Source organism: Giraffa tippelskirchi, chromosome X (assembly GCF_054371585.1).
Source record: "Giraffa tippelskirchi isolate mGirTip1 chromosome X, T2T-mGirTip1v1.2.pri, whole genome shotgun sequence".
NCBI classification, from domain to species: domain Eukaryota; kingdom Metazoa; phylum Chordata; class Mammalia; order Artiodactyla; family Giraffidae; genus Giraffa; species Giraffa tippelskirchi.
Window position 1 is genome coordinate 37,614,791 of NC_137289.1, and position 24,620 is coordinate 37,639,410.

General features: G+C 51.0%; 2 long non-coding RNA genes across 2 annotated transcripts in view; one reads left to right on the plus strand and one right to left on the minus strand.

Annotated features, from left to right (window-relative positions):
• LOC145536425 (uncharacterized) overlaps window positions 1-24,620 on the plus strand; it is a 325,058-nt gene that overhangs the window by 277,639 nt on the left and 22,799 nt on the right. Inside the window, exons 146-158 of the long non-coding RNA XR_014075840.1 lie at window positions 333-448; window positions 2,255-2,370; window positions 4,129-4,244; window positions 6,003-6,118; window positions 7,876-7,991; window positions 9,750-9,865; window positions 11,624-11,739; window positions 13,546-13,661; window positions 15,419-15,534; window positions 17,293-17,408; window positions 19,166-19,281; window positions 21,040-21,155; window positions 22,914-23,029. This is a non-coding gene — a long non-coding RNA (uncharacterized LOC145536425). The remainder of the gene's footprint in view (window positions 1-332; window positions 449-2,254; window positions 2,371-4,128; window positions 4,245-6,002; window positions 6,119-7,875; window positions 7,992-9,749; window positions 9,866-11,623; window positions 11,740-13,545; window positions 13,662-15,418; window positions 15,535-17,292; window positions 17,409-19,165; window positions 19,282-21,039; window positions 21,156-22,913; window positions 23,030-24,620) is intronic.
• Window positions 9,733-17,025, minus strand: LOC145536427 (uncharacterized). The gene is made up of 2 exons (XR_014075843.1): window positions 12,351-17,025; window positions 9,733-10,428 (listed from the first exon to the last, which is right to left on the minus strand). It is a non-coding gene; the product is annotated as an uncharacterized LOC145536427 (long non-coding RNA).

Consider the following 24,620-nt stretch of genomic DNA (forward strand, 5'->3'; position numbering starts at 1 on the left):
CGGTAGTGTAGGTGAGCAGAAAAGGGCATCGGTATGTTAGACCGCAACCTCAGTCCACAACACTGAGTCTAAATGGTTACAGTGAGTTACATCACAGTGGGTTTGCAGTATAAAGTCCAGACCATCTAGACATTTATGCTGACTTCTCCTAGGGGTAGGTAGTGTGGTTTGATCGGGTGTTTTGGTTTGTTTTCTCTTAATGGGACTTTGTGGTGACTGGTGTGTTTTTTGTTTTGGTTGGTTTCTTATCTCTTTGAAGCTGAATTCATACTGATGGATATGGATCTGCATCTGAGGCAAAGGTATTCAACGGTATTTTCTTTCCTTTTCAGGTCGCGGTTTGCTAAAATAATGAAAGAGAGTGATCAACGGCTCATATGTTGCCTTGGTGTGGAGCCAGCGTTGAGGCACAGACGAAGAGCAGACACTGATTTCAGACGTCTCATAGGTACGTAACACAGCCCTCAGTTGTGCTTTGGTTCCGTTACCCGCTTCTGAACAGTAGGCACCTCTCTCGGGGCGGGTCTCTCACCGAACTTCTCGGGTTACTGTCTGGTTACTAGCGTGTTCAGGCATTCTTCGTCGCCACAGTTGTATCATCGTAATGGTCAGAAACGTTTTCCCTGTTTGCTTCAACTATCAACCATTTGCAAGTTCAAAGGTGCCCGAATTCCATTTAAAATCAAGCCCGGCAAGGGCCATTATTTTCCTGGAGCCGATGTCACACATCTGATGGGTGTGGAAGAGAACTCCCAGGTGTACTTTGTGTTTTCCTCCTTTGCAGGTCAGAAAGATGATTTTCTGAAGTATTTTAGTGCAGTTTATACTGGTTCCATGCAGGTCCGTCCTTAATGCTGAGACTGAGCAAAGGCATGGTTAGTTCAGCAACCTGAGTCCTTCTAAACCTACCAAAGTAGCCTTCCTGCAGGATGGGCCAGGTCGCTGGCGGCAGGAGCTTCAGGGCCTTGTTCCTGAACATGGCCGCCACCGACACCACGCCCCCGAGGGCTTGACAGCCAGGGGCTCCTCGGTGGGCGAGGCTGCCCCAAACAGCACTACCTATTGCTCCCACACCAGCTCTGGTGAGGTGTCAGGCAGTCAGGTTCGCCCAGGATCTTCTGAGTGCTCGAAACCCTCACTCCCCAGGGCCTCTCTTCACAGGCCTTTCTGCAGCAGGATCCGCAGGAAGGGCCTGCACGCCTTGCTCAAAATGGTTCCGCTTGATGGCAGTGTTGCTCCAGAAATACCAGCCACCCTCTGGAGCTGGGCGCCTCCCTCCGCCCTTTGCGTGTTCAAAAAGGCCAATGGTAGCCAAAAACACCTTCCAAACTCTGCCAGCTGGGTTGGCTCCACTGGAATGTTGGGGAAAGACCTGTGTCCTCTTTCTGGGGCTCTCCTGGGCTGGAAGACCATAGGGAAAAGGGAATCCAGAGGAGCCGTCCAACTCTGGGTCCACGTCCACAGCAGTCTCTGGGACTCTGAGGCGAGTGGCCTGGCCGCTGCCTCCTGGGGAGACCGCGATGTGATGGATTCTGTCACTTTGTTGTTACTGATGTGGGTTAGGATCAGAATTACCTGGATGATTCACGAATTAGGGTTTGGTTGAAAACCCTTGCCACGTGGACTACATCCAGGTTCTAGCCGTGCATCGTAGTGTGTGCTCCTGTCATAAGGGGTCCTTTTGCAATAGGTGTAGACATTGGTCCCCACAGAGCACTCTTACTTAAATGGCTCCGTCCACTTTGGTAACTTGTTTCTAGCTAGGTGACTGAGTGTGCTCAACAAACCCTAGACTTAAGTCATGTGTCCCTTCTGCCAGGACACTCATCCCTCATGGGAATCAATTAAGTGCCGAGCGGGAGAACGTTTGTGTATCTGTGCATGCAGGGCTAACAGGTTATTCTTTTCACAAACCTCAGGGCCGGTAGTGTAGGTGAGCAGAAAAGGGCATCGGTATGTTAGACCGCAACCTCAGTCCACAACACTGAGTCTAAATGGTTACAGTGAGTTACATCACAGTGGGTTTGCAGTATAAAGTCCAGACCATCTAGACATTTATGCTGACTTCTCCTAGGGGTAGGTAGTGTGGTTTGATCGGGTGTTTTGGTTTGTTTTCTCTTAATGGGACTTTGTGGTGACTGGTGTGTTTTTTGTTTTGGTTGGTTTCTTATCTCTTTGAAGCTGAATTCATACTGAAGGATATGGATCTGCATCTGAGGCAAAGGTATTCAACGGTATTTTCTTTCCTTTTCAGGTCGCGGTTTGCTAAAATAATGAAAGAGAGTGATCAACGGCTCATATGTTGCCTTGGTGTGGAGCCAGCGTTGAGGCACAGACGAAGAGCAGACACTGATTTCAGACGTCTCATAGGTACGTAACACAGCCCTCAGTTGTGCTTTGGTTCCGTTACCCGCTTCTGAACAGTAGGCACCTCTCTCGGGGCGGGTCTCTCACCGAACTTCTCGGGTTACTGTCTGGTTACTAGCGTGTTCAGGCATTCTTCGTCGCCACAGTTGTATCATCGTAATGGTCAGAAACGTTTTCCCTGTTTGCTTCAACTATCAACCATTTGCAAGTTCAAAGGTGCCCGAATTCCATTTAAAATCAAGCCCGGCAAGGGCCATTATTTTCCTGGAGCCGATGTCACACATCTGATGGGTGTGGAAGAGAACTCCCAGGTGTACTTTGTGTTTTCCTCCTTTGCAGGTCAGAAAGATGATTTTCTGAAGTATTTTAGTGCAGTTTATACTGGTTCCATGGAGGTCTGTCCTTAATGCTGAGACTGAGCAACCTTCCTGCAGGATGGGCCAGGTGTCCCGTGGCAGGAGCTTCAGGGCCTTGTTCCTGAACATGGCCGCCACCGACACCACGCCCCCGAGGGCTTGACAGCCAGGGGCTCCTCGGTGGGCGAGGCCGGCCCCAAACAGCACTACCTGTTGCTCCCACACCAGCTCTGGTGAGGTGTCAGGCAGTCAGGTTCGCCCAGGATCTTCTGAGTGCTCGAAACCCTCACTCCCCAGGGCCTCTCTTCACAGGCCTTTCTGCAGCAGGATCCGCAGGAAGGGCCTGCACGCCTTGCTCAAAATGGTTCCGCTTGATGGCAGTGTTGCTCCAGAAATGCCAGCCACCCTCTGGAGCTGGGCGCCTCCCTCCGCCCTTTGCGTGTTCAAAAAGGCCAATGGTAGCCAAAAACACCTTCCAAACTCTGCCAGCTGGGTTGGCTCCACTGGAATGTTGGGGAAAGACCTGTGTCCTCTTTCTGGGGCTCTCCTGGGCTGGAAGACCATAGCGAAAAGGGAATCCAGAGGAGCCGTCCAACTCTGGGACCACGTCCACGGCAGTCTCTGGGACTCTGAGGCGAGTGGCCTGGCCGCTGCCTCCTGGGGAGACCGCGATGTGATGGATTCTGTCACTTTGTTGTTACTGATGTGGGTTAGGATCAGAATTACCTGGATGATTCACGAATTAGGATTTGGTTGAAAACCCTTGCCACGTGGACTACATCCAGGTTCTAGCCGTGCATCGTAGTGTGTGCTCCTGTCATAAGGGGTCCTTTTGCAATAGGTGTAGACATTGGTCCCCACAGAGCACTCTTACTTAAGTGGCTCCGTCCACTTTGGTAACTTGTTTCTAGCTAGGTGACTGAGTGTGCTCAACAAACCCTAGACTTAAGTCATGTGTCCCTTCTGCCAGGACACTCATCCCTCATGGGAATCAATTAAGTGCCGAGCGGGAGAACGTTTGTGTATCTGTGCATGCAGGGCTAACAGGTTATTCTTTTCACAAATCTCAGGGCCGGTAGTGTAGGTGAGCAGAAAAGGGCATCGGTATGTTAGACCGCAGCCTCAGTCCACAACACTGAGTCTAAATGGTTACAGTGAGTTACATCACAGTGGGTTTGCAGTATAAAGTCCAGACCATCTAGACATTTACGCTGACTTCTCCTAGGGGTAGGTAGTGTGGTTTGATCGGGTGTTTTGGTTTGTTTTCTCTTAATGGAACTTTGTGGTGACTGGTGTGTTTTTTGTTTTGGTTGGTTTCTTATCTCTTTGAAGCTGAATTCATACTGAAGGATATGGATCTGCATCTGAGGCAAAGGTATTCAACGGTATTTTCTTTCCTTTTCAGGTCGCGGTTTGCTAAAATAATGAAAGAGAGTGATCAACGGCTCATATGTTGCCTTGGTGTGGATCCAGCGTTGAGGCACAGACGAAGAGCAGACACTGATTTCAGACGTCTCATAGGTACGTAACACAGCCCTCAGTTGTGCTTTGGTTCCGTTACCCGCTTCTGAACAGTAGGCACCTCTCTTGGGGCGGGTCTCTCACCGAACTTCTCGGGTTACTGTCTGGTTACTAGCGTGTTCAGGCATTCTTCGTCGCCACAGTTGTATCATCGTAATGGTCAGAAACGTTTTCCCTGTTTGCTTCAACTATCAACCATTTGCAAGTTCAAAGGTGCCCGAATTCCATTTAAACTCAAGCCCGGCAAGGGCCATTATTTTCCTGGAGCCGATGTCACACATCTGATGGGTGTGGAAGAGAACTCCCAGGTGTACTTTGTGTTTTCCTCCTTTGCAGGTCAGAAAGATGATTTTCTGAAGTACTTTAGTGCAGTTTATACTGGTTCCATGGAGGTCTGTCCTTAATGCTGAGACTGAGCAACCTTCCTGCACGATGGGCCAGGTGTCCCGTGGCAGGAGCTTCAGGGCCTTGTTCCTGAACATGGCCGCCACCGACACCACGCCCCCGAGGGCTTGACAGCCAGGGGCTCCTCGGTGGGCGAGGCCGGCCCCAAACAGCACTACCTGTTGCTCCCACACCAGCTCTGGTGAGGTGTCAGGCAGTCAGGTTCGCCCAGGATCTTCTGAGTGCTCGAAACCCTCACTCCCCAGGGCCTCTCTTCACAGGCCTTTCTGCAGCAGGATCCGTAGGAAGGGCCTGCACGCCTTGCTCAAAATGGTTCCGCTTGATGGCAGTGTTGCTCCAGAAATGCCAGCCACCCTCTGGAGCTGGGCGCCTCCCTCCGCCCTTTGCGTGTTCAAAAAGGCCAATGGTAGCCAAAAACACCTTCCAAACTCTGCCAGCTGGGTTGGCTCCACTGGAATGTTGGGGAAAGACCTGTGTCCTCTTTCTGGGGCTCTCCTGGGCTGGAAGACCATAGGGAAAAGGGAATCCAGAGGAGCCGTCCAACTCTGGGACCACGTCCACAGCAGTCTCTGGGACTCTGAGGCGAGTGGCCTGGCCGCTGCCTCCTGGGGAGACGGCGATGCGATGGATTCTGTCACTTTGTTGTTACTGATGTGGGTTAGGATCACAATTACCTGGATGATTCACGAATTAGGGTTTGGTTGAAAACCCTTGCCACGTGGACTACATCCAGGTTCTAGCCGTGCATCGTAGTGTGTGCTCCTGTCATAAGGGGTCCTTTTGCAATAGGTGTAGACATTGGTCCCCACAGAGCACTCTTACTTAAGTGGCTCCGTCCACTTTGGTAACTTGTTTCTAGCTAGGTGACTGAGTGTGCTCAACAAACCCTAGACTTAAGTCATGTGTCCCTTCTGCCAGGACACTCATCCCTCATGGGAATCAATTAAGTGCCGAGCGGGAGAACGTTTGTGTATCTGTGCATGCAGGGCTAACAGGTTATTCTTTTCACAAACCTCAGGGCCGGTAGTGTAGGTGAGCAGAAAAGGGCATCGGTATGTTAGACCGCAGCCTCAGTCCACAACACTGAGTCTAAATGGTTACAGTGAGTTACATCACAGTGGGTTTGCAGTATAAAGTCCAGACCATCTAGACATTTACGCTGACTTCTCCTAGGGGTAGGTAGTGTGGTTTGATCGGGTGTTTTGGTTTGTTTTCTCTTAATGGAACTTTGTGGTGACTGGTGTGTTTTTTGTTTTGGTTGGTTTCTTATCTCTTTGAAGCTGAATTCATACTGAAGGATATGGATCTGCATCTGAGGCAAAGGTATTCAACGGTATTTTCTTTCCTTTTCAGGTCGCGGTTTGCTAAAATAATGAAAGAGAGTGATCAACGGCTCATATGTTGCCTTGGTGTGGAGCCAGCGTTGAGGCACAGACGAAGAGCAGACACTGATTTCAGACGTCTCATAGGTACGTAACACAGCCCTCAGTTGTGCTTTGGTTCCGTTACCCGCTTCTGAACAGTAGGCACCTCTCTTGGGGCGGGTCTCTCACCGAACTTCTCGGGTTACTGTCTGGTTACTAGCGTGTTCAGGCATTCTTCGTCGCCACAGTTGTATCATCGTAATGTTCAGAAACGTTTTCCCTGTTTGCTTCAACTATCAACCATTTGCAAGTTCAAAGGTGCCCGAATTCCATTTAAACTCAAGCCCGGCAAGGGCCATTATTTTCCTGGAGCCGATGTCACACATCTGATGGGTGTGGAAGAGAACTCCCAGGTGTACTTTGTGTTTTCCTCCTTTGCAGGTCAGAAAGATGATTTTCTGAAGTACTTTAGTGCAGTTTATACTGGTTCCATGCAGGTCTGTCCTTAATGCTGAGACTGAGCAACCTTCCTGCAGGATGGGCCAGGTGGCCGGTGGCAGGAGCTTCAGGGCCTTGTTCCTGAACATGGCCGCCACCGACACCACGCCCCCGAGGGCTTGACAGCCAGGGGCTCCTCGTTGGGCGAGCCCGGCCCCAAACAGCACTACCTGTTGCTCCCACACCGGCTCTGGTGAGGTGCCAGGCAGTCAGGTTGGCGCAGGATCTTCTGAGTGCTTGAAACCCTCACTCCCCAGGGCCTCTCTTCAAAGGCCTTTCCGCAGCAGGATCCGCAGCAAGGGCCTGCACGCCTTGCTCAAAATGGTTCCGCTTGATGGCAGTGTTGCTCCAGAAATCCAGCCACCCTCTGGAGCTGGGAGCCTCCCTCCGCCCTTTGCGTGTTCAAAAAGGCCCATGGTAGCCAAAAACACCTTCCAAACTCTGCCAGCTGGGTTGGCTCCACTGGAATGTTGGGGAAAGACCTGTGTCCTCTTTCGGGGGCTCTCCTGGGCTGGAAGACCATAGGGAAAAGGGAATCCAGAGGAGCCGTCCAACTCTGGGTCCACGTCCACAGCAGTCTCTGGGACTCTGAGGCGAGTGGCCTGGCCGCTGCCTCCTGGGGAGACCGCGATGTGATGGATTCTGTCACTTTGTTGTTACTGATGTGGGTTAGGATCAGAATTACCTGGATGATTCACGAATTAGGGTTTGGTTGAAAACCCTTGCCACGTGGACTACATCCAGGTTCTAGCCGTGCATCGTAGTGTGTGCTCCTGTCATAAGGGGTCCTTTTGCAATAGGTGTAGACATTGGTCCCCACAGAGCACTCTTACTTAAATGGCTCCGTCCACTTTGGTAACTTGTTTCTAGCTAGGTGACTGAGTGTGCTCAACAAACCCTAGACTTAAGTCATGTGTCCCTTCTGCCAGGACACTCATCCTTCATGGGAATCAATTAAGTGCCGAGCGGGAGAACGTTTGTGTATCTGTGCATGCAGGGCTAACAGGTTATTCTTTTCACAAACCTCAGGGCCGGTAGTGTAGGTGAGCAGAAAAGGGCATCGGTATGTTAGACCGCAACCTCAGTCCACAACACTGAGTCTAAATGGTTACAGTGAGTTACATCACAGTGGGTTTGCAGTATAAAGTCCAGACCATCTAGACATTTATGCTGACTTCTCCTAGGGGTAGGTAGTGTGGTTTGATCGGGTGTTTTGGTTTGTTTTCTCTTAATGGGACTTTGTGGTGACTGGTGTGTTTTTTGTTTTGGTTGGTTTCTTATCTCTTTGAAGCTGAATTCATACTGAAGGATATGGATCTGCATCTGAGGCAAAGGTATTCAACGGTATTTTCTTTCCTTTTCAGGTCGCGGTTTGCTAAAATAATGAAAGAGAGTGATCAACGGCTCATATGTTGCCTTGGTGTGGAGCCAGCGTTGAGGCACAGACGAAGAGCAGACACTGATTTCAGACGTCTCATAGGTACGTAACACAGCCCTCAGTTGTGCTTTGGTTCCGTTACCCGCTTCTGAACAGTAGGCACCTCTCTCGGGGCGGGTCTCTCACCGAACTTCTCGGGTTACTGTCTGGTTACTAGCGTGTTCAGGCATTCTTCGTCGCCACAGTTGTATCATCGTAATGGTCAGAAACGTTTTCCCTGTTTGCTTCAACTATCAACCATTTGCAAGTTCAAAGGTGCCCGAATTCCATTTAAAATCAAGCCCGGCAAGGGCCATTATTTTCCTGGAGCCGATGTCACACATCTGATGGGTGTGGAAGAGAACTCCCAGGTGTACTTTGTGTTTTCCTCCTTTGCAGGTCAGAAAGATGATTTTCTGAAGTATTTTAGTGCAGTTTATACTGGTTCCATGGAGGTCTGTCCTTAATGCTGAGACTGAGCAACCTTCCTGCACGATGGGCCAGGTGGCCGGTGGCAGGAGCTTCAGGGCCTTGTTCCTGAACATGGCCGCCACCGACACCACGCCCCCGAGGGCTTGACAGCCAGGGGCTCCTCGGTGGGCGAGGCCGGCCCCAAACAGCACTACCTGTTGCTCCCACACCAGCTCTGGTGAGGTGTCAGGCAGTCAGGTTCGCCCAGGATCTTCTGAGTGCTCGAAACCCTCACTCCCCAGGGCCTCTCTTCACAGGCCTTTCTGCAGCAGGATCCGCAGGAAGGGCCTGCACGCCTTGCTCAAAATGGTTCCGCTTGATGGCAGTGTTGCTCCAGAAATGCCAGCCACCCTCTGGAGCTGGGCGCCTCCCTCCGCCCTTTGCGTGTTCAAAAAGGCCAATGGTAGCCAAAAACACCTTCCAAACTCTGCCAGCTGGGTTGGCTCCACTGGAATGTTGGGGAAAGACCTGTGTCCTCTTTCTGGGTCTCTCCTGGGCTGGAAGACCATAGGGAAAAGGGAATCCAGAGGAGCCGTCCAACTCTGGGTCCACGTCCACAGCAGTCTCTGGGACTCTGAGGCGAGTGGCCTGGCCGCTGCCTCCTGGGGAGACCGCGATGTGATGGATTCTGTCACTTTGTTGTTACTGATGTGGGTTAGGATCAGAATTACCTGGATGATTCACGAATTAGGGTTTGGTTGAAAACCCTTGCCACGTGGACTACATCCAGGTTCTAGCCGTGCATCGTAGTGTGTGCTCCTGTCATAAGGGGTCCTTTTGCAATAGGTGTAGACATTGGTCCCCACAGAGCACTCTTACTTAAGTGGCTCCGTCCACTTTGGTAACTTGTTTCTAGCTAGGTGACTGAGTGTGCTCAACAAACCCTAGACTTAAGTCATGTGTCCCTTCTGCCAGGACACTCATCCCTCATGGGAATCAATTAAGTGCCGAGCGGGAGAACGTTTGTGTATCTGTGCATGCAGGGCTAACAGGTTATTCTTTTCACAAACCTCAGGGCCGGTAGTGTAGGTGAGCAGAAAAGGGCATCGGTATGTTAGACCGCAGCCTCAGTCCACAACACTGAGTCTAAATGGTTACAGTGAGTTACATCACAGTGGGTTTGCAGTATAAAGTCCAGACCATCTAGACATTTATGCTGACTTCTCCTAGGGGTAGGTAGTGTGGTTTGATCGGGTGTTTTGGTTTGTTTTCTCTTAATGGAACTTTGTGGTGACTGGTGTGTTTTTTGTTTTGGTTGGTTTCTTATCTCTTTGAAGCTGAATTCATACTGAAGGATATGGATCTGCATCTGAGGCAAAGGTATTCAACGGTATTTTCTTTCCTTTTCAGGTCGCGGTTTGCTAAAATAATGAAAGAGAGTGATCAACGGCTCATATGTTGCCTTGGTGTGGAGCCAGCGTTGAGGCACAGACGAAGAGCAGACACTGATTTCAGACGTCTCATAGGTACGTAACACAGCCCTCAGTTGTGCTTTGGTTCCGTTACCCGCTTCTGAACAGTAGGCACCTCTCTCGGGGCGGGTCTCTCACCGAACTTCTCGGGTTACTGTCTGGTTACTAGCGTGTTCAGGCATTCTTCGTCGCCACAGTTGTATCATCGTAATGGTCAGAAACGTTTTCCCTGTTTGCTTCAACTATCAACCATTTGCAAGTTCAAAGGTGCCCGAATTCCATTTAAACTCAAGCCCGGCAAGGGCCATTATTTTCCTGGAGCCGATGTCACACATCTGATGGGTGTGGAAGAGAACTCCCAGGTGTACTTTGTGTTTTCCTCCTTTGCAGGTCAGAAAGATGATTTTCTGAAGTATTTTAGTGCAGTTTATACTGGTTCCATGGAGGTCTGTCCTTAATGCTGAGACTGAGCAACCTTCCTGCACGATGGGCCAGGTGGCCGGTGGCAGGAGCTTCAGGGCCTTGTTCCTGAACATGGCCGCCACCGACACCACGCCCCCGAGGGCTTGACAGCCAGGGGCTCCTCGGTGGGCGAGGCCGGCCCCAAACAGCACTACCTGTTGCTCCCACACCGGCTCTGGTGAGGTGCCAGGCAGTCAGGTTGGCCCAGGATCTTCTGAGTGCTCGAAACCCTCACTCCCCAGGGCCTCTCTTCACAGGCCTTTCCGCAGCAGGATCCGCAGCAAGGGCCTGCACGCCTTGCTCAAAATGGTTCCGCTTGATGGCAGTGTTGCTCCAGAAATGCCAGCCACCCTCTGGAGCTGGGCGCCTCCCTCCGCCCTTTGCGTGTTCAAAAAGGCCCATGGTAGCCAAAAACACCTTCCAAACTCTGCCAGCTGGGTTGGCTCCACTGGAATGTTGGGGAAAGACCTGTGTCCTCTTTCGGGGGCTCTCCTGGGCTGGAAGACCATAGGGAAAAGGGAATCCAGAGGAGCCGTCCAACTCTGGGTCCACGTCCACAGCAGTCTCTGGGACTCTGAGGCGAGTGGCCTGGCCGCTGCCTCCTGGGGAGACTGCGATGTGATGGATTCTGTCACTTTGTTGTTACTGATGTGGGTTAGGATCAGAATTACCTGGATGATTCACGAATTAGGGTTTGGTTGAAAACCCTTGCCACGTGGACTACATCCAGGTTCTAGCCGTGCATCGTAGTGTGTGCTCCTGTCATAAGGGGTCCTTTTGCAATAGGTGTAGACATTGGTCCCCACAGAGCACTCTTACTTAAATGGCTCCGTCCACTTTGGTAACTTGTTTCTAGCTAGGTGACTGAGTGTGCTCAACAAACCCTAGACTTAAGTCATGTGTCCCTTCTGCCAGGACACTCATCCCTCATGGGAATCAATTAAGTGCCGAGCGGGAGAACGTTTGTGTATCTGTGCATGCAGGGCTAACAGGTTATTCTTTTCACAAACCTCAGGGCCGGTAGTGTAGGTGAGCAGAAAAGGGCATCGGTATGTTAGACCGCAACCTCAGTCCACAACACTGAGTCTAAATGGTTACAGTGAGTTACATCACAGTGGGTTTGCAGTATAAAGTCCAGACCATCTAGACATTTATGCTGACTTCTCCTAGGGGTAGGTAGTGTGGTTTGATCGGGTGTTTTGGTTTGTTTTCTCTTAATGGGACTTTGTGGTGACTGGTGTGTTTTTTGTTTTGGTTGGTTTCTTATCTCTTTGAAGCTGAATTCATACTGAAGGATATGGATCTGCATCTGAGGCAAAGGTATTCAACGGTATTTTCTTTCCTTTTCAGGTCGCGGTTTGCTAAAATAATGAAAGAGAGTGATCAACGGCTCATATGTTGCCTTGGTGTGGAGCCAGCGTTGAGGCACAGACGAAGAGCAGACACTGATTTCAGACGTCTCATAGGTACGTAACACAGCCCTCAGTTGTGCTTTGGTTCCGTTACCCGCTTCTGAACAGTAGGCACCTCTCTCGGGGCGGGTCTCTCACCGAACTTCTGGCGTTTCTCTCTGCTTAGAAGCCTGTGCAGGCATACTTCATCGCCATAGTTGTATCATCGTAATGGTCAGAAACGTTTTCCCTGTTTGCTTCAACTATCAACCATTTGCAAGTTCAAAGGTGCCCGAATTCCATTTAAACTCAAGCCCGGCAAGGGCCATTATTTTCCTGGAGCCGATGTCACACATCTGATGGGTGTGGAAGAGAACTCCCAGGTGTACTTTGTGTTTTCCTCCTTTGCAGGTCAGAAAGATGATTTTCTGAAGTATTTTAGTGCAGTTTATACTGGTTCCATGCAGGTCCGTCCTTAATGCTGAGACTGAGCAAAGGCATGGTTAGTTCAGCAACCTGAGTCCTTCTAAACCTACCAAAGTAGCCTTCCTGCAGGATGGGCCAGGTCGCTGGCGGCAGGAGCTTCAGGGCCTTGTTCCTGAACATGGCCGCCACCGACACCACGCCCCCGAGGGCTTGACAGCCAGGGGCTCCTCGGTGGGCGAGGCTGCCCCAAACAGCACTACCTGTTGCTCCCACACCAGCTCTGGTGAGGTGTCAGGCAGTCAGGTTCGCCCAGGATCTTCTGAGTGCTCGAAACCCTCACTCCCCAGGGCCTCTCTTCACAGGCCTTTCTGCAGCAGGATCCGCAGGAAGGGCCTGCACGCCTTGCTCAAAATGGTTCCGCTTGATGGCAGTGTTGCTCCAGAAATGCCAGCCACCCTCTGGAGCTGGGCGCCTCCCTCCGCCCTTTGTGTGTTCAAAAAGGCCAATGGTAGCCAAAAACACCTTCCAAACTCTGCCAGCTGGGTTGGCTCCACTGGAATGTTGGGGAAAGACCTGTGTCCTCTTTCTGGGGCTCTCCTGGGCTGGAAGACCATAGGGAAAAGGGAATCCAGAGGAGCCGTCCAACTCTGGGTCCACGTCCACAGCAGTCTCTGGGACTCTGAGGCGAGTGGCCTGGCCGCTGCCTCCTGGGGCGACCGTGATGTGATGGATTCTGTCACTTTGTTGTTACTGATGTGGGTTAGGATCAGAATTACCTGGATGATTCACGAATTAGGGTTTGGTTGAAAACCCTTGCCACGTGGACTACATCCAGGTTCTAGCCGTGCATCGTAGTGTGTGCTCCTGTCATAAGGGGTCCTTTTGCAATAGGTGTAGACATTGGTCCCCACAGAGCACTCTTACTTAAGTGGCTCCGTCCACTTTGGTAACTTGTTTCTAGCTAGGTGACTGAGTGTGCTCAACAAACCCTAGACTTAAGTCATGTGTCCCTTCTGCCAGGACACTCATCCCTCATGGGAATCAATTAAGTGCCGAGCGGGAGAACGTTTGTGTATCTGTGCATGCAGGGCTAACAGGTTATTCTTTTCACAAACCTCAGGGCCGGTAGTGTAGGTGAGCAGAAAAGGGCATCGGTGTGTTAGACCGCAACCTCAGTCCACAACACTGAGTCTAAATGGTTACAGTGAGTTACATCACAGTGGGTTTGCAGTATAAAGTCCAGACCATCTAGACATTTATGCTGACTTCTCCTAGGGGTAGGTAGTGTGGTTTGATCGGGTGTTTTGGTTTGTTTTCTCTTAATGGAACTTTGTGGTGACTGGTGTGTTTTTTGTTTTGGTTGGTTTCTTATCTCTTTGAAGCTGAATTCATACTGAAGGATATGGATCTGCATCTGAGGCAAAGGTATTCAACGGTATTTTCTTTCCTTTTCAGGTCGCGGTTTGCTAAAATAATGAAAGAGAGTGATCAACGGCTCATATGTTGCCTTGGTGTGGAGCCAGCGTTGAGGCACAGACGAAGAGCAGACACTGATTTCAGACGTCTCATAGGTACGTAACACAGCCCTCAGTTGTGCTTTGGTTCCGTTACCCGCTTCTGAACAGTAGGCACCTCTCTCGGGGCGGGTCTCTCACCGAACTTCTCGGGTTACTGTCTGGTTACTAGCGTGTTCAGGCATTCTTCGTCGCCACAGTTGTATCATCGTAATGGTCAGAAACGTTTTCCCTGTTTGCTTCAACTATCAACCATTTGCAAGTTCAAAGGTGCCCGAATTCCATTTAAAATCAAGCCCGGCAAGGGCCATTATTTTCCTGGAGCCGATGTCACACATCTGATGGGTGTGGAAGAGAACTCCCAGGTGTACTTTGTGTTTTCCTCCTTTGCAGATGAGAAAGATGATTTTCTGAAGTATTTTAGTGCAGTTTATACTGGTTCCATGGAGGTCTGTCCTTAATGCTGAGACTGAGCAACCTTCCTGCAGGATGGGCCAGGTGGCCGGTGGCAGGAGCTTCAGGGCCTTGTTCCTGAACATGGCCGCCACCGACACCACGCCCCCGAGGGCTTGACAGCCAGGGGCTCCTCGTTGGGCGAGCCCGGCCCCAAACAGCACTACCTGTTGCTCCCACACCGGCTCTGGTGAGGTGCCAGGCAGTCAGGTTGGCCCAGGATCTTCTGAGTGCTTGAAACCCTCACTCCCCAGGGCCTCTCTTCACAGGCCTTTCCGCAGCAGGATCCACAGCAAGGGCCTGCACGCCTTGCTCAAAATGGTTCCGCTTGATGGCAGTGTTGCTCCAGAAATCCAGCCACCCTCTGGAGCTGGGAGCCTCCCTCCGCCCTTTGCGTGTTCAAAAAGGCCCATGGTAGCCAAAAACACCTTCCAAACTCTGCCAGCTGGGTTGGCTCCACTGGAATGTTGGGGAAAGACCTGTGTCCTCTTTCGGGGGCTCTCCTGGGCTGGAAGACCATAGGGAAAAGGGAATCCAGAGGAGCCGTCCAACTCTGGGTCCACGTCCACAGCAGTCTCTGGGACTCTGAGGCGAGTGGCCTGGCCGCTGCCTCCTGGGGAGACCGCGATGTGATGGATTCTGTCACTTTGTTGTTACTGATGTGGGTTAGGATCAGAATTACCTGGATGATTCACGAATTAGGGTTTGGTTGAAAACCCTTGCCACGTGGACTACATCCAGGTTCTAGCCGTGCATCGTAGTGTGTGCTCCTGTCATAAGGGGTCCTTTTGCAATAGGTGTAGACATTGGTCCCCACAGAGCACTCTTACTTAAATGGCTCCGTCCACTTTGGTAACTTGTTTCTAGCTAGGTGACTGAGTGTGCTCAACAAACCCTAGACTTAAGTCATGTGTCCCTTCTGCCAGGACACTCATCCTTCATGGGAATCAATTAAGTGCCGAGCGGGAGAACGTTTGTGTATCTGTGCATGCAGGGCTAACAGGTTATTCTTTTCACAAACCTCAGGGCCGGTAGTGTAGGTGAGCAGAAAAGGGCATCGGTATGTTAGACCGCAACCTCAGTCCACAACACTGAGTCTAAATGGTTACAGTGAGTTACATCACAGTGGGTTTGCAGTATAAAGTCCAGACCATCTAGACATTTATGCTGACTTCTCCTAGGGGTAGGTAGTGTGGTTTGATCGGGTGTTTTGGTTTGTTTTCTCTTAATGGGACTTTGTGGTGACTGGTGTGTTTTTTGTTTTGGTTGGTTTCTTATCTCTTTGAAGCTGAATTCATACTGAAGGATATGGATCTGCATCTGAGGCAAAGGTATTCAACGGTATTTTCTTTCCTTTTCAGGTCGCGGTTTGCTAAAATAATGAAAGAGAGTGATCAACGGCTCATATGTTGCCTTGGTGTGGAGCCAGCGTTGAGGCACAGACGAAGAGCAGACACTGATTTCAGACGTCTCATAGGTACGTAACACAGCCCTCAGTTGTGCTTTGGTTCCGTTACCCGCTTCTGAACAGTAGGCACCTCTCTCGGGGCGGGTCTCTCACCGAACTTCTCGGGTTACTGTCTGGTTACTAGCGTGTTCAGGCATTCTTCGTCGCCACAGTTGTATCATCGTAATGGTCAGAAACGTTTTCCCTGTTTGCTTCAACTATCAACCATTTGCAAGTTCAAAGGTGCCCGAATTCCATTTAAAATCAAGCCCGGCAAGGGCCATTATTTTCCTGGAGCCGATGTCACACATCTGATGGGTGTGGAAGAGAACTCCCAGGTGTACTTTGTGTTTTCCTCCTTTGCAGGTCAGAAAGATGATTTTCTGAAGTATTTTAGTGCAGTTTATACTGGTTCCATGGAGGTCTGTCCTTAATGCTGAGACTGAGCAACCTTCCTGCACGATGGGCCAGGTGGCCGGTGGCAGGAGCTTCAGGGCCTTGTTCCTGAACATGGCCGCCACCGACACCACGCCCCCGAGGGCTTGACAGCCAGGGGCTCCTCGGTGGGCGAGGCCGGCCCCAAACAGCACTACCTGTTGCTCCCACACCAGCTCTGGTGAGGTGTCAGGCAGTCAGGTTCGCCCAGGATCTTCTGAGTGCTCGAAACCCTCACTCCCCAGGGCCTCTCTTCACAGGCCTTTCTGCAGCAGGATCCGCAGGAAGGGCCTGCACGCCTTGCTCAAAATGGTTCCGCTTGATGGCAGTGTTGCTCCAGAAATGCCAGCCACCCTCTGGAGCTGGGCGCCTCCCTCCGCCCTTTGCGTGTTCAAAAAGGCCAATGGTAGCCAAAAACACCTTCCAAACTCTGCCAGCTGGGTTGGCTCCACTGGAATGTTGGGGAAAGACCTGTGTCCTCTTTCTGGGTCTCTCCTGGGCTGGAAGACCATAGGGAAAAGGGAATCCAGAGGAGCCGTCCAACTCTGGGTCCACGTCCACAGCAGTCTCTGGGACTCTGAGGCGAGTGGCCTGGCCGCTGCCTCCTGGGGAGACCGCGATGTGATGGATTCTGTCACTTTGTTGTTACTGATGTGGGTTAGGATCAGAATTACCTGGATGATTCACGAATTAGGGTTTGGTTGAAAACCCTTGCCACGTGGACTACATCCAGGTTCTAGCCGTGCATCGTAGTGTGTGCTCCTGTCATAAGGGGTCCTTTTGCAATAGGTGTAGACATTGGTCCCCACAGAGCACTCTTACTTAAGTGGCTCCGTCCACTTTGGTAACTTGTTTCTAGCTAGGTGACTGAGTGTGCTCAACAAACCCTAGACTTAAGTCATGTGTCCCTTCTGCCAGGACACTCATCCCTCATGGGAATCAATTAAGTGCCGAGCGGGAGAACGTTTGTGTATCTGTGCATGCAGGGCTAACAGGTTATTCTTTTCACAAACCTCAGGGCCGGTAGTGTAGGTGAGCAGAAAAGGGCATCGGTATGTTAGACCGCAGCCTCAGTCCACAACACTGAGTCTAAATGGTTACAGTGAGTTACATCACAGTGGGTTTGCAGTATAAAGTCCAGACCATCTAGACATTTATGCTGACTTCTCCTAGGGGTAGGTAGTGTGGTTTGATCGGGTGTTTTGGTTTGTTTTCTCTTAATGGAACTTTGTGGTGACTGGTGTGTTTTTTGTTTTGGTTGGTTTCTTATCTCTTTGAAGCTGAATTCATACTGAAGGATATGGATCTGCATCTGAGGCAAAGGTATTCAACGGTATTTTCTTTCCTTTTCAGGTCGCGGTTTGCTAAAATAATGAAAGAGAGTGATCAACGGCTCATATGTTGCCTTGGTGTGGAGCCAGCGTTGAGGCACAGACGAAGAGCAGACACTGATTTCAGACGTCTCATAGGTACGTAACACAGCCCTCAGTTGTGCTTTGGTTCCGTTACCCGCTTCTGAACAGTAGGCACCTCTCTCGGGGCGGGTCTCTCACCGAACTTCTCGGGTTACTGTCTGGTTACTAGCGTGTTCAGGCATTCTTCGTCGCCACAGTTGTATCATCGTAATGGTCAGAAACGTTTTCCCTGTTTGCTTCAACTATCAACCATTTGCAAGTTCAAAGGTGCCCGAATTCCATTTAAACTCAAGCCCGGCAAGGGCCATTATTTTCCTGGAGCCGATGTCACACATCTGATGGGTGTGGAAGAGAACTCCCAGGTGTACTTTGTGTTTTCCTCCTTTGCAGATGAGAAAGATGATTTTCTGAAGTATTTTAGTGCAGTTTATACTGGTTCCATGGAGGTCTGTCCTTAATGCTGAGACTGAGCAACCTTCCTGCAGGATGGGCCAGGTGGCCGGTGGCAGGAGCTTCAGGGCCTTGTTCCTGAACATGGCCGCCACCGACACCACGCCCCCGAGGGCTTGACAGCCAGGGGCTCCTCGTTGGGCGAGCCCGGCCCCAAACAGCACTACCTGTTGCTCCCACACCGGCTCTGGTGAGGTGCCAGGCAGTCAGGTTGGCCCAGGATCTTCTGAGTGCTTGAAACCCTCACTCCCCAGGGCCTCTCTTCACAGGCCTTTCCGCAGCAGGATCCACAGCAAGGGCCTGCACGCCTTGCTCAAAATGGTTCCGCTTGATGGCAGTGTTGCTCCAGAAATCCAGCCACCCTCTGGAGCTGGGAGCCTCCCTCCGCCCTTTGCGTGTTCAAAAAGGCCCATGGTAGCCAAAAACACCTTCCAAACTCTGCCAGCTGGGTTGGCTCCACTGGAATGTTGGGGAAAGACCTGTGTCCTCTTTCGGGGGCTCTCCTGGGCTGGAAGACCATAGGGAAAAGGGAATCCAGAGGAGCCGTCCAACTCTGGGTCCACGTCCACAGCAGTCTCTGGGACTCTGAGGCGAGTGGCCTGGCCGCTGCCTCCTGGGGAGACCGCGATGTGATGGATTCTGTCACTTTGTTGTTACTGATGTGGGTTAGGATCAGAATTACCTGGATGATTCACGAATTAGGGTTTGGTTGAAAACCCTTGCCACGTGGACTACATCCAGGTTCTAGCCGTGCATCGTAGTGTGTGCTCCTGTCATAAGGGGTCCTTTTGCAATAGGTGTAGACATTGGTCCCCACAGAGCACTCTTACTTAAATGGCTCCGTCCACTTTGGTAACTTGTTTCTAGCTAGGTGACTGAGTGTGCTCAACAAACCCTAGACTTAAGTCATGTGTCCCTTCTGCCAGGACACTCATCCTTCATGGGAATCAATTAAGTGCCGAGCGGGAGAACGTTTGTGTATCTGTGCATGCAGGGCTAACAGGTTATTCTTTTCACAAACCTCAGGGCCGGTAGTGTAGGTGAGCAGAAAAGGGCATCGGTATGTTAGACCGCAACCTCAGTCCACAACACTGAGTCTAAATGGTTACAGTGAGTTACATCACAGTGGGTTTGCAGTATAAAGTCCAGACCATCTAGACATTTATGCTGACTTCTCCTAGGGGTAGGTAGTGTGGTTTGATCGGGTGTTTTGGTTTGTTTTCTCTTAATGGGACTTTGTGGTGACTGGTGTGTTTTTTGTTTTGGTTGGTTTCTTATCTCTTTGAAGCTGAATTCATACTGAAGGATATGGATCTGCATCTGAGGCAAAGGTATTCAACGGTATTTTCTTTCCTTTTCAGGTCGCGGTTTGCTAAAATAATGAAAGAGAGTGATCAACGGCTCATATGTTGCCTTGGTGTGGAGCCAGCGTTGAGGCACAGACGAAGAGCAGACACTGATTTCAGACGTCTCATAGGTACGTAACACAGCCCTCAGTTGTGCTTTGGTTCCGTTACCCGCTTCTGAACAGTAGGCACCTCTCTCGGGGCGGGTCTCTCACCGAACTTCTCGGGTTACTGTCTGGTTACTAGCGTGTTCAGGCATTCTTCGTCGCCACAGTTGTATCATCGTAATGGTCAGAAACGTTTTCCCTGTTTGCTTCAACTATCAACCATTTGCAAGTTCAAAGGTGCCCGAATTCCATTTAAAATCAAGCCCGGCAAGGGCCATTATTTTCCTGGAGCCGATGTCACACATCTGATGGGTGTGGAAGAGAACTCCCAGGTGTACTTTGTGTTTTCCTCCTTTGCAGGTCAGAAAGATGATTTTCTGAAGTATTTTAGTGCAGTTTATACTGGTTCCATGGAGGTCTGTCCTTAATGCTGAGACTGAGCAACCTTCCTGCACGATGGGCCAGGTGGCCGGTGGCAGGAGCTTCAGGGCCTTGTTCCTGAACATGGCCGCCACCGACACCACGCCCCCGAGGGCTTGACAGCCAGGGGCTCCTCGGTGGGCGAGGCCGGCCCCAAACAGCACTACCTGTTGCTCCCACACCAGCTCTGGTGAGGTGTCAGGCAGTCAGGTTCGCCCAGGATCTTCTGAGTGCTCGAAACCCTCACTCCCCAGGGCCTCTCTTCACAGGCCTTTCTGCAGCAGGATCCGCAGGAAGGGCCTGCACGCCTTGCTCAAAATGGTTCCGCTTGATGGCAGTGTTGCTCCAGAAATGCCAGCCACCCTCTGGAGCTGGGCGCCTCCCTCCGCCCTTTGCGTGTTCAAAAAGGCCAATGGTAGCCAAAAACACCTTCCAAACTCTGCCAGCTGGGTTGGCTCCACTGGAATGTTGGGGAAAGACCTGTGTCCTCTTTCGGGGGCTCTCCTGGGCTGGAAGACCATAGGGAAAAGGGAATCCAGAGGAGCCGTCCAACTCTGGGTCCACGTCCACAGCAGTCTCTGGGACTCTGAGGCGAGTGGCCTGGCCGCTGCCTCCTGGGGAGACCGCGATGTGATGGATTCTGTCACTTTGTTGTTACTGATGTGGGTTAGGATCAGAATTACCTGGATGATTCACGAATTAGGGTTTGGTTGAAAACCCTTGCCACGTGGACTACATCCAGGTTCTAGCCGTGCATCGTAGTGTGTGCTCCTGTCATAAGGGGTCCTTTTGCAATAGGTGTAGACATTGGTCCCCACAGAGCACTCTTACTTAAGTGGCTCCGTCCACTTTGGTAACTTGTTTCTAGCTAGGTGACTGAGTGTGCTCAACAAACCCTAGACTTAAGTCATGTGTCCCTTCTGCCAGGACACTCATCCCTCATGGGAATCAATTAAGTGCCGAGCGGGAGAACGTTTGTGTATCTGTGCATGCAGGGCTAACAGGTTATTCTTTTCACAAACCTCAGGGCCGGTAGTGTAGGTGAGCAGAAAAGGGCATCGGTATGTTAGACCGCAGCCTCAGTCCACAACACTGAGTCTAAATGGTTACAGTGAGTTACATCACAGTGGGTTTGCAGTATAAAGTCCAGACCATCTAGACATTTATGCTGACTTCTCCTAGGGGTAGGTAGTGTGGTTTGATCGGGTGTTTTGGTTTGTTTTCTCTTAATGGAACTTTGTGGTGACTGGTGTGTTTTTTGTTTTGGTTGGTTTCTTATCTCTTTGAAGCTGAATTCATACTGAAGGATATGGATCTGCATCTGAGGCAAAGGTATTCAACGGTATTTTCTTTCCTTTTCAGGTCGCGGTTTGCTAAAATAATGAAAGAGAGTGATCAACGGCTCATATGTTGCCTTGGTGTGGAGCCAGCGTTGAGGCACAGACGAAGAGCAGACACTGATTTCAGACGTCTCATAGGTACGTAACACAGCCCTCAGTTGTGCTTTGGTTCCGTTACCCGCTTCTGAACAGTAGGCACCTCTCTCGGGGCGGGTCTCTCACCGAACTTCTCGGGTTACTGTCTGGTTACTAGCGTGTTCAGGCATTCTTCGTCGCCACAGTTGTATCATCGTAATGGTCAGAAACGTTTTCCCTGTTTGCTTCAACTATCAACCATTTGCAAGTTCAAAGGTGCCCGAATTCCATTTAAACTCAAGCCCGGCAAGGGCCATTATTTTCCTGGAGCCGATGTCACACATCTGATGGGTGTGGAAGAGAACTCCCAGGTGTACTTTGTGTTTTCCTCCTTTGCAGGTCAGAAAGATGATTTTCTGAAGTATTTTAGTGCAGTTTATACTGGTTCCATGGAGGTCTGTCCTTAATGCTGAGACTGAGCAACCTTCCTGCACGATGGGCCAGGTGGCCGGTGGCAGGAGCTTCAGGGCCTTGTTCCTGAACATGGCCGCCACCGACACCACGCCCCCGAGGGCTTGACAGCCAGGGGCTCCTCGGTGGGCGAGGCCGGCCCCAAACAGCACTACCTGTTGCTCCCACACCGGCTCTGGTGAGGTGCCAGGCAGTCAGGTTGGCCCAGGATCTTCTGAGTGCTCGAAACCCTCACTCCCCAGGGCCTCTCTTCACAGGCCTTTCCGCAGCAGGATCCGCAGCAAGGGCCTGCACGCCTTGCTCAAAATGGTTCCGCTTGATGGCAGTGTTGCTCCAGAAATGCCAGCCACCCTCTGGAGCTGGGCGCCTCCCTCCGCCCTTTGCGTGTTCAAAAAGGCCCATGGTAGCCAAAAACACCTTCCAAACTCTGCCAGCTGGGTTGGCTCCACTGGAATGTTGGGGAAAGACCTGTGTCCTCTTTCGGGGGCTCTCCTGGGCTGGAAGACCATAGGGAAAAGGGAATCCAGAGGAGCCGTCCAACTCTGGGTCCACGTCCACAGCAGTCTCTGGGACTCTGAGGCGAGTGGCCTGGCCGCTGCCTCCTGGGGAGACTGCGATGTGATGGATTCTGTCACTTTGTTGTTACTGATGTGGGTTAGGATCAGAATTACCTGGATGATTCACGAATTAGGGTTTGGTTGAAAACCCTTGCCACGTGGACTACATCCAGGTTCTAGCCGTGCATCGTAGTGTGTGCTCCTGTCATAAGGGGTCCTTTTGCAATAGGTGTAGACATTGGTCCCCACAGAGCACTCTTACTTAAATGGCTCCGTCCACTTTGGTAACTTGTTTCTAGCTAGGTGACTGAGTGTGCTCAACAAACCCTAGACTTAAGTCATGTGTCCCTTCTGCCAGGACACTCATCCCTCATGGGAATCAATTAAGTGCCGAGCGGGAGAACGTTTGTGTATCTGTGCATGCAGGGCTAACAGGTTATTCTTTTCACAAACCTCAGGGCCGGTAGTGTAGGTGAGCAGAAAAGGGCATCGGTATGTTAGACCGCAACCTCAGTCCACAACACTGAGTCTAAATGGTTACAGTGAGTTACATCACAGTGGGTTTGCAGTATAAAGTCCAGACCATCTAGACATTTATGCTGACTTCTCCTAGGGGTAGGTAGTGTGGTTTGATCGGGTGTTTTGGTTTGTTTTCTCTTAATGGGACTTTGTGGTGACTGGTGTGTTTTTTGTTTTGGTTGGTTTCTTATCTCTTTGAAGCTGAATTCATACTGAAGGATATGGATCTGCATCTGAGGCAAAGGTATTCAACGGTATTTTCTTTCCTTTTCAGGTCGCGGTTTGCTAAAATAATGAAAGAGAGTGATCAACGGCTCATATGTTGCCTTGGTGTGGAGCCAGCGTTGAGGCACAGACGAAGAGCAGACACTGATTTCAGACGTCTCATAGGTACGTAACACAGCCCTCAGTTGTGCTTTGGTTCCGTTACCCGCTTCTGAACAGTAGGCACCTCTCTCGGGGCGGGTCTCTCACCGAACTTCTGGCGTTTCTCTCTGCTTAGAAGCCTGTGCAGGCATACTTCATCGCCATAGTTGTATCATCGTAATGGTCAGAAACGTTTTCCCTGTTTGCTTCAACTATCAACCATTTGCAAGTTCAAAGGTGCCCGAATTCCATTTAAACTCAAGCCCGGCAAGGGCCATTATTTTCCTGGAGCCGATGTCACACATCTGATGGGTGTGGAAGAGAACTCCCAGGTGTACTTTGTGTTTTCCTCCTTTGCAGGTCAGAAAGATGATTTTCTGAAGTATTTTAGTGCAGTTTATACTGGTTCCATGCAGGTCCGTCCTTAATGCTGAGACTGAGCAAAGGCATGGTTAGTTCAGCAACCTGAGTCCTTCTAAACCTACCAAAGTAGCCTTCCTGCAGGATGGGCCAGGTCGCTGGCGGCAGGAGCTTCAGGGCCTTGTTCCTGAACATGGCCGCCACCGACACCACGCCCCCGAGGGCTTGACAGCCAGGGGCTCCTCGGTGGGCGAGGCTGCCCCAAACAGCACTACCTGTTGCTCCCACACCAGCTCTGGTGAGGTGTCAGGCAGTCAGGTTCGCCCAGGATCTTCTGAGTGCTCGAAACCCTCACTCCCCAGGGCCTCTCTTCACAGGCCTTTCTGCAGCAGGATCCGCAGGAAGGGCCTGCACGCCTTGCTCAAAATGGTTCCGCTTGATGGCAGTGTTGCTCCAGAAATGCCAGCCACCCTCTGGAGCTGGGCGCCTCCCTCCGCCCTTTGTGTGTTCAAAAAGGCCAATGGTAGCCAAAAACACCTTCCAAACTCTGCCAGCTGGGTTGGCTCCACTGGAATGTTGGGGAAAGACCTGTGTCCTCTTTCTGGGGCTCTCCTGGGCTGGAAGACCATAGGGAAAAGGGAATCCAGAGGAGCCGTCCAACTCTGGGTCCACGTCCACAGCAGTCTCTGGGACTCTGAGGCGAGTGGCCTGGCCGCTGCCTCCTGGGGCGACCGTGATGTGATGGATTCTGTCACTTTGTTGTTACTGATGTGGGTTAGGATCAGAATTACCTGGATGATTCACGAATTAGGGTTTGGTTGAAAACCCTTGCCACGTGGACTACATCCAGGTTCTAGCCGTGCATCGTAGTGTGTGCTCCTGTCATAAGGGGTCCTTTTGCAATAGGTGTAGACATTGGTCCCCACAGAGCACTCTTACTTAAGTGGCTCCGTCCACTTTGGTAACTTGTTTCTAGCTAGGTGACTGAGTGTGCTCAACAAACCCTAGACTTAAGTCATGTGTCCCTTCTGCCAGGACACTCATCCCTCATGGGAATCAATTAAGTGCCGAGCGGGAGAACGTTTGTGTATCTGTGCATGCAGGGCTAACAGGTTATTCTTTTCACAAACCTCAGGGCCGGTAGTGTAGGTGAGCAGAAAAGGGCATCGGTGTGTTAGACCGCAACCTCAGTCCACAACACTGAGTCTAAATGGTTACAGTGAGTTACATCACAGTGGGTTTGCAGTATAAAGTC